Genomic DNA, 9,401 nt, shown 5'->3' with positions numbered 1-9,401 from the left:
GTGCCAAGTCTAGACTTACAATGGAGCTGAGAGCCAGAAACTGGATTGATGTTTGCTGTCTTCTTCGTACAGGCTCGTTGGTGTTGCAGATGGAGGAACTTGAGAACTGCCATGCTGGTGCTGCTGTTCTGGTGTCTGTGCTGCTGACCATCATCAGTAACAAACACCTTCAAGGAAGGTATGCTAAATCTGTGCTCCCCATTTCTGGGATGCATTTTCTGCCCCCTAGACGAGCTGTTTAATCACTCTGCTCCTCAGATAAAGCTTGGCTGGAAGCCTGAGGCATGAAGTTTTATAGCTTTTCCAAAACTATTTCTTTTCTTACAGTGTCGATTATCTCTGATGGTGGTTATCCTTTTTTTATGCAACTATCCAGTATTTAACTCTTCTGTGCTCTTTGCCTCCAAGTGTTGTGATAATGAGTTAAACAGACTAAATAATGAGAATAACTGCAACTTGTAACTTGAACTGGTTTGAAATATGTCCCCTTCTCATATTGTCTGAGCCAGCCTGGGGGAAGTTTGCCTGACCACGGGCTCAGGTGCAGTTGTTCTGAGGCACTTGAAACATCTGGTCCCATGGTACTGTGTAACTACAGCCTACTGTCCGCATAGAAGTAATCAAGCACACTTCATGTTGTAAAACCCCACAACAAAACAATGCCTCATAATCCACAGGAATGTTCCATACCACCTCAGGGCAAGTGCCTTTTAATGGCTTTTTTACTCCGAGTTTGATCAGATTCCAGACTCTTTTAAGATGAGAGCACCATAAATGTTGGAAATGAGGTACTCTATTTCAGGGGAAAAACGAAAGCCAGACTGCGTAGCTCTGTGAAGTAGAAACAGAGTTGTTACACTATGAGAGATAGCAGGGCTGCCTTAATAGATGGCATTCAAGTGCAGCTGTTTATGGGTCTTAACTGGTGTTGGCCCACAAAACACATACTTAGAAAGGAAATCAGGGAAAGCTAACACATGCCTGGGGGCTTTGAAGTTGTTATTATCAGCCACATACAAAAGAACGGGAGATCCTCTCTAGTCCAGCAAGTACTGAGAAATGAGTGAGTTTGGCTGGCGCATACATCAAAGGTCTTCACTTGTAATTTGCTTAAGAGATTAGAAATGAAATATGAGGGAATTATTGAGGAAGAGCAAGCTGCTGGTTTTTTTCCCCCTTGCAGCAGGAAAGAACAATTGAGCATGTATTCTGGCTGAAAGTGATTACCGAAAGGCTTTCTGACAACCTTGAGCAAAACAGCAGTTGCATCTTAGTTTCACTGACATCAAATAAGCGTTTGATTTACTGAGACCCAATTGGACCTGTCCGGTGCCAAGGAGTGTCTTTGAGACACAAACAAACTTGATAAAGCTCTTCCTTTTCAGAGCCACAATCTCTAAAGCGCTGCATTGCCAGACCATGAAATGTGCTCTGCGTTTTAGCTACCAGAAATATTTTGCTTCAGAAGTAAACGAACTGAACCTAGCGACAAACATTTGAAGCTTGCTACTGTTTCCCTTGCTGTCAAATGTGATTTTTGCTTTGGATGTTCAAGAGACTGAAACCACTAGGAGGGCGGCAACGTTGTCTGGTGATTAAGCTGTGGTTGGACTGAGAGATACGATGGCTTGACAACAGCTGTGATCTTTCTGGAACAAAACTGACTATGAATGCTTTTGAGGTGAAAGTAAAGATTTCTTGTGAAAAGAGAAGTGACTTCCTGAAACAGCTGACAGCGGGAACGCAGAGCATGAAAAACCTTTGATTTTTTCAGAGTTTTAAGGAAGGAAAAAATGAGATGAATTTTTTAAAGGGATTCAGAGATGCTGGCAGAAGTGTAGGTCAACTAAGTCTTCCCGTTGTGTGTCCCTTGCTGCTGTCAAGTCAGTGATTTCATGGAATGACTTGGAGCTTCTGGATCAAGCCGAGATACCTTAGGTAAAAGATCCTGACCTTTTTTGGAACAGACACAGGAGCTGATAGGTGTTAGTCTGCAACCCTTATGACCTAAAATCACAATCAGTGATTCTGTGAAATGGACGATACTGACTGCAGGTCACTGGCACATTCATTTCTGACCTTTCTTTGATAGTGTAAAATTTGTACAATTTGCTGACTGTATCCAGCATGAGCTTTATTGCTTTATCTCCCCCTCACCACACAAGTTTTTACTGAGCATTCTCAGTCCATGTCATCTCCTTTAGGTTGGGATTTAACCTGTCCTTTTGTGCTCTGAATGGAGAGTGTTAAAAGTTACTGTCCATAACTTCACTGTACACAGAAGACCATTAGTCCAGCTTAGTTATTGTTTTAAATAGCTGAGGCAGGAGAGTAACAAATGAGTGCATCTGTTTCTCAGACAGAATTAATCATCAGTATTTGTGCACTGAGCATTGCTACTCTTAATTTTCATGCAGTGTTAAAATATTCATTCCTGTGAGGCAAGCCAGGCTCTCCCACACCCTTCCACCCATCCACTTTACCATGCTAGCGATGAGGATTTTTAGGAAGGCCTTTGGCATTATCTATTGCTCCTCCACTAAGACTCCAAAGTACCTGCATTTCTCCAGGAATCCATTCAGCACGCTTCATTCCAGCCATTGCAGTTGCTGATTTCAGTACGAATTATGGCCTTAATCCCATACATTTCACAATTTACAGACTGCAAAGTGACAACCAAGTGTTCTAAAAGAACATTCATGTTGAAGATCTCATGTGAATGAAAATGAACTCAGAGCGACAGCAGCCCTGAGACAAATGCCCTGTGCCAGAGAGGAGCATGCAGGAGGTGGAAGGAAACTCCCTGCCAGCAGGAGGGCAGTGGTAGGGGAAGGCAGGAGGAGCAGAACTACAGGGTTGCTGGGTGGGTGATTGCTGAGAGAGGCTGAGAAATCTTTCCAGGAAAAGAGGATTTGTGTTCAAGATGCAGAACTGGATTTTTTCAGGAATTAGGGCAGGAGTTGTTGTCTATTACAACTGCAGCTCATTTACAGCTAGAAAAGTAGCGTGTATAAGTAGTACATAAAATTACTGCTAAGCGTGTTTCTGAATTCTTGACTTTTTCAGTGATGTGAATAAGCCTAGTTTGAGAGAGAGAGAAAGTGAGCTATGCTGCACAGCACAGATAAGTCCAGCTTTACCTATTGACTTATCTCTTTAAAAAAAAGGAGGGAGAGAAGAGATGGGGGGAAACCAAAAGGAGGAAAATCTTGAAAGAAGAATACATCAAATGTTGTTTCCTTGGAAACAAAAAGGAAGGTTACATCACTGGGTTCAAGGCTATAAATAGAAACCTAGCAGTGCAGATGCAGAAGAACTCTTGTTCCTAGAGGGAAAATTTAGAAATGAGCATGACCTCCCTTTAGAGCTGCTGTCACAATGCAGTCAGCACAGCCCGATCTAGAGGCCCAGCAGTAAATTTAGCTGCTGCTGTATGACAGTCTTCTCTCAATTAGCTGCAGCATTCAGCTCAGGGAACTGGTTCAGTTGGTGAGCAGAGGTGCAATTTTCAGACTCCTATAAATACAGTCTGTGTCTCCAGAGCCCCGCTACACTGCAATGGCAGAAATTACTGCTAGTCTTCAGCTTGCACCCTAAATCCTTCAGGCAGACGTTACTGGGCAGTGAAAACCTCAAACCCTTATTAATCCTACTGAAAAACAACCTGTGCAGAGCATCACCATGTTCAAGAGCAATGGGCAAGGTGGGAGCTCAGGCCTTCAGACATAATGAGCTGAGGCTCTCTGGGCTGCTCTGGGGCATCTGTCCCTCACAGTTCCTACTGCATCCTGCCCTATTTCTCTCTCTATGATTGCCTAGCAGTGCAGTGGTTGTGGTCAGGGCTTGAAGCATCCCTCAGCAGGAGAGGAAACTTTGGAGGAAGGCCTGGAGGGCTGGTGGGGTGGCATCGAGCCAAGCAGTGCCCTAGCCAGCTGCAGGCTGGTACCCAGCTGCGTCACAGGGCTCATCTCACACCCTGCCAGTGTCAGGCCTGGGTTGTGAATCCTTCCTGAGTTATTGCTCTTGATGCCATGGATTATTGATATTATTAGCTGCAAAAGCAAATAATGTTGTTTTCATTGATACAAGTGTGTTCCTTCAGACAACATCAGTGTCCTTACTTTTAGGCAATGGGTAAAGTTATCCCTGCTTTTACAGCCTAAGTCTCCTATGTGAGTGTGTACCACACTGCTGAAGGATAGCTTAAAAATTGGATGATTCACACATCATCATACAGGTTAATGCAGTTGAATCTTCTGTCTAAAGACTGAAGCCTTGCATAAATTACATTATTATTTGGTCTTTCCAGATGTTAAAAATAAAGAAATGAATTGATTATGGGTCTGTAAGTGATTCCTTTTGAACTTAGACACAGGTTTGTTCCATCACTTTATATGTGATAACACAGGGCCTGGTCACGCTTCCCCTTCCTGGTGGGAATCACCACAGTGTGAGTGACTTTAGTGTGGCTGACAAAGCTCACAGAGCATTGCTCCATCAGCTGATAAAGTGGGGCTTGGACTGCTGGTGAGTGAAGAGCTTTGCTAAATGTCCCGTTGTCAAGGATCTTGATAGTGCTGTTGTATATATATGTATAGATGCACCTTTGCTCAGCACTGCTTGCTTTAAGACACAGCCAAGTGAATGAAACTGTGTGCTCCCAAGCTGCTGTAGCCCTAGGACATGTCTATGGTGTACCAGGTGGCAGTGCTCTAGGTCTTGTAGCTTTTCATGTCCCAGTGTGGTGCATACTGCTAAATCTACCACAGAAACTCAGAGGTTCCTCTGGCAGAGGAGAGGAGAAACGTACGTTTATTACTCATGTCAAGAAAATAATGAAAACAATGAATGTTAAGATAAATGATAATAATAAAAAGATCTAACTTTACAAAGACAGCCCTATGATGGGGAAGGATGGGTATGACAGATGAGTTCAGAACATCTGCTGCTGGCAGAGGCACAAGTCTTGCTCAGGGAAAGGAATAAGTTGTGTGTGTGTGAGTCTAGCTGTGATTCTGGAGCCAAGTGGCTATTGCCTCTTCATGATCCTACTTCTGTACTTGTCTGGTACTAAAGGAAAATCTGGAAAAGGTTTAAACCTTGCAGTTTGTGTAAATCTTTAAAATCTTTAGTTTGATCTTAAGATTTACTTAGAAAAAAATTAAAGGTTCTGACTTACTTTCCATGGGAAAAGTTCTTGGGGAGTTGATTTAATGTATATTTTCATGTTATGGTGGTACTTCCCTTAACTTGCTCGGGTTTGCTGCTGTAATCTCTCATCTCTGTGAACCATTGTGCCTGCACAGTTGCTGTCTTTTCAAAATATCTGTTACATATTGAAAGTTGCTATTTCAGTGTGCGCTACTCGGCCAGTATAACCAGAGCACTCCAAAAGTGCAGTGGGAGAACTACTAGAATATACAGAATTTTTAGCTTGACATGATTTTTTCCAAGTAGGCACGGTTTTGTTTTTTTTTCTTGGTTTTTTTTTTTCTTTTCTCTCTCTTTCCTTTTTATTTTTTATTTTTTATTTTTTATTTTTATTTTTTATTTTTATTTTTTATTTTTATTTTTTATTTTTATTTTTTATTTTTTATTTTTAATTTTTTATTTTTATTTTTTATTTAAGCAAACCTACATCTTTATTGGCAGGCGAGTGTTCCTGAGCACTGGGATGACTGTCATCGGCATGGCTAGACTGATAAAGACACATTAGTATTCATCTGTTGAAAAGCTTTTGTATGACTGGCCAGATGGATTGTTACTGCACTGATACTTGACATCTGATCAAAAGGATCTGGGATAGCAGAGATGCAGGTAAATTGACAAATGTGTGTATGTGGTGTGAAGGAGGATGGGTTAGGAGCTGGAAGACTTTGTGGAGGCTGTAGTGATCTTAAAATCGGGTTATATCTTTGTGAAAGCAGAATTGAGTCTAAACTATAATGCTTTATTTTATTTTTATTTTTCCCCATGAAAAATGACAGTAGGAAAAGACATCAGGTGAATTGTCAAGCTGTGACAGCTGCTGTGAGGCAACTTTTATCAGAAAACTTTAAGTATGCCTTTCTGCTTTTGCCTTCTGCCAAATGCTTCCTAACTTCTTAAAAACCCACAGGCAGCTATTCTGCCTCATCAGATGATCTTTTAAATTTAAGCTGCTCTATTCAACTAATGCGTATGCCAGGACTGTTTTCTTTGGTGCAGTTCTCATTTCTTACTGCATGTTGTCTCCTTTGATTCATTCAAATATGCAGGAAATGAAAAAGATGGTCAGCTTGATTAACAGTCAGTTGCATGTTCCAGTCAGGTATCAGATGACTACGTGCAGGCAATTAACAGTTCCATCTGAGAAATGTACTGCATAGCCTTCAAGCATGCAGAACTAGCAAGGCTGAGGGTTCCCCAGGAGAGGCAGAGAAGAGCCACCAGGAGCCCTGCCCGGCAAGGAGGGCATTTCTTCACAAGAGAGAAGGTGGTTCTGAAAACCTCTCGGTCAGGCGGTGTTTCCTAGTTATTTTTTTCTTGCAGTCACTTTATTATTCCCCATTATAGACCAAATCTTTCAGAAATGTTCCTTGTGTTGGAGACTTGTCCAAGTCATACAGACTGAGCTTATCACTGCTGCAAAAACGATGCATGCAGTTGATAGCTGTTTTTGCAAGGGCAGAAGATTGGAAATGCAACTCAGTGAATAGAACAGAGGGTGACAAGTAAATTTAATTGTCCAATAGGCTCTGATTAAAAATACTGTTTCTCTCTTGTGAGAATGGCTAGGAAAAATGTCTTTGAGTACAGCCCTGGGATCCTGCTGTGTCTCTCTTGTGAATGAGTAAAGAAAAGTGGTCATTCATTGCTGAATGATTATTTTTCCCCTTCAATGGAAGGGGGGGAGAAACCTCCAAAATCCAAGTCTTCTATGAGTCCAGCAGACTAAAAGCATCAGGAAATCCCTGGAGAGAAATAAAAGGTTATGAATGGAGAATAAAATATTGGTGTAGAGCGAAAGGGCTGTTGTGTATAAAGAGCAGATGGGAAAATGTTGGGTTTGAAGTTTAAAAGACAAGGATCTGAATCTCATTCAGTTGAGCAGGGGGGAAGTGGTTTGGGTTTCCTTTCCTTGGAGGTTGGCTCCATTTGATGAATTGTCGAGATGTGCTATAAATGTTTAAGATTTATAGGAGAGGCTCCAAGTATTACTAATGAGCAGCTAAAAATAGGTATGATAGGAAAATCTAAACTGACAAACAGGTCATCCAGCGTAACAATAACTTCATAGTCACGCAACAGTTGCCAACTGAAGATGGGAGACGTGGCATGAAAATGAGTTTTTGTTTTTCACATCTGAAAGTTAAAGGAGTCAGAGTGGAAACAGATGTTCTCCAAAACAATGTGTCAGAATAACTCTAGTAACAGCCAATTGTCACCAGAGCTGAGGAAATAATTCCTTGCTGGCTGTTTGCTGGCTGATAGTTTTCCATTGATGGGTGGGGTTTCTGTGAAGTTCTGATTTATTTATTTATTTATTTGTTTATTTTTTGTAAGCAACCTAAGTGTTTTGATGGAAAAATATCAATATTTCACTTCTTGAGGTTCTGCAGTTCTCAGGGTTTGGGTTTCTCTGCTGAAAACTGTTGATTCTCAGAAAGTAATCTGAAGGGATTTGGTGAATCGTTTTGGTTGTAAATTTTTGTGAATAGCTTGCTGTTGATATTTAACATTAAATGAATTGGTGAATTACAATATTGAGGAATTAAATGGCTTAGATGCTTTGTTTTCCTAAAAAGAGACTTGCAGAGCACTGATGTCCTTCAGAAGACAGAGGACATAACCACAGGAGTAGATTTTGCCTACCACCAAGCAAGCAACAAAACCAGATTGATCTTTTGTTTGTAGAGTCTGCCTGCTGAATGCTTCTCTTCTGTATGTTTTCAAATCTTTGGTGATGACCTGAACAATGATCCTTGATGACACAGGGAATCTCAGTCCATGCTTTGTGCCCGCTGAATGCACTGGAAAATGTTTGTGCTTGTGAGGATGGTTGCCAACCAACAGCACCAGACTGCAGCAGGTAGAAGACCCCATCCCTTGGCAAGTAGAATTTATGTGAGGGGAGGCTCTGCCCGCATCTTAGGAAGTGGAGAGATCAGCTGCTTAGAAATGTGGGTTGAGTCCCACATCTGCTTTTGTATGTTACCTGAAGTTTAGTAACTGATTGTTTGGGGCTCTTTTAGTTTATTTATTTATTTATTTTTGTCAATAGTCTAGAGTTTTGTTGTGCAGATTTTCTACTTTCTATTTTCTTCTGCTATGAAAATGTTTTTATTTGCAAGGGTATTTCCACTGGGAGATGCTTTGTCTCCAGGATAACTTCTCTGTGAGTGGTTTTAAAAGTTGGTTTATGGAGGGTACTGCATCATGTTTTGCAGTTTTTGCAGTTTTCAAATGCTGCTTTAGACAGTAATAAAAAGATGTTATTCTTCTGGTGCTATTTTTGCCTTGTCTTGGCAGCCTCTCGTTGTCTGAAAACTGGGCAGTCATACAGGTGTACCCAAGAATCCGAGAATTTAATGTAGCGATCAAATGAGAAAGCAAGAGGTGGGAAACCACGTGGCCACAACAAGGTGCTCAGTGACAGGGTACAGAACGGCTACTGGCAAAGAAACAAGGAGAAAAGGGTTGTTAAGAGGGTGACACAGGAATAAGGTAGCTTGAATAGCTGGGATTTTTGTGCTCTAGGGTGATGGAGGGATGTTCTGAAGGCAGAAGCAGGAGGAGAACCAGACCCATATCCTCCTCTAACATCGCCGGGTATTTTTAGGAGCCGCTTCCTGAAAGTGCTCATGGTGTATAAACAGATGAGATTCCAGGAGGCAGCAGCGAGGGGAGCGGTATAACTCAGTGATGCTTGTACCGCAAATAGTACATTGCGAAGAGCAAATTGTTTGACTTTATTAGAGCTGCAGCCTCCTGCAACAGATCAAGGGTCTAGTTTCTAAGCAAAATAATTGTAGCCTCAAGAAATCTTAACTGTTGAAAGCCTCGCAGGACACAGATTACTGTTTATACGTATACTCCTTGGATGTCAGACAATGAAGTAAATTTGCTAAGCATGAGCTATTTTGAAGCCCCTCTCCACAGCAAGATGTAGCTCAATCTTGTGATCAGGAAACGTGAAATGGAAAATAGGAGAAAGATAGCATCTGGCGAGTGGGCTTGTCAGTGCTTTGCAGTTCTGGAGGGGCAGTTGGGAGTCAGGCAGCTCTCATCCCAGCAGCAGGGACAGGCAGCAGAAAGTCTCCTAGTCCACGTGTGCAGTGCCAAAGTTAAAGCAGAAATGGGAACCACTGATTCGTGCGGAACAAAGCGGTGTCGTTCCGAAACATGAATTTCCTTGCACC

Source organism: Coturnix japonica, chromosome 6 (assembly GCF_001577835.2).
Source record: "Coturnix japonica isolate 7356 chromosome 6, Coturnix japonica 2.1, whole genome shotgun sequence".
NCBI classification, from domain to species: Eukaryota; Metazoa; Chordata; class Aves; order Galliformes; family Phasianidae; genus Coturnix; species Coturnix japonica.
This window is presented reverse-complemented; position numbering follows the sequence as displayed.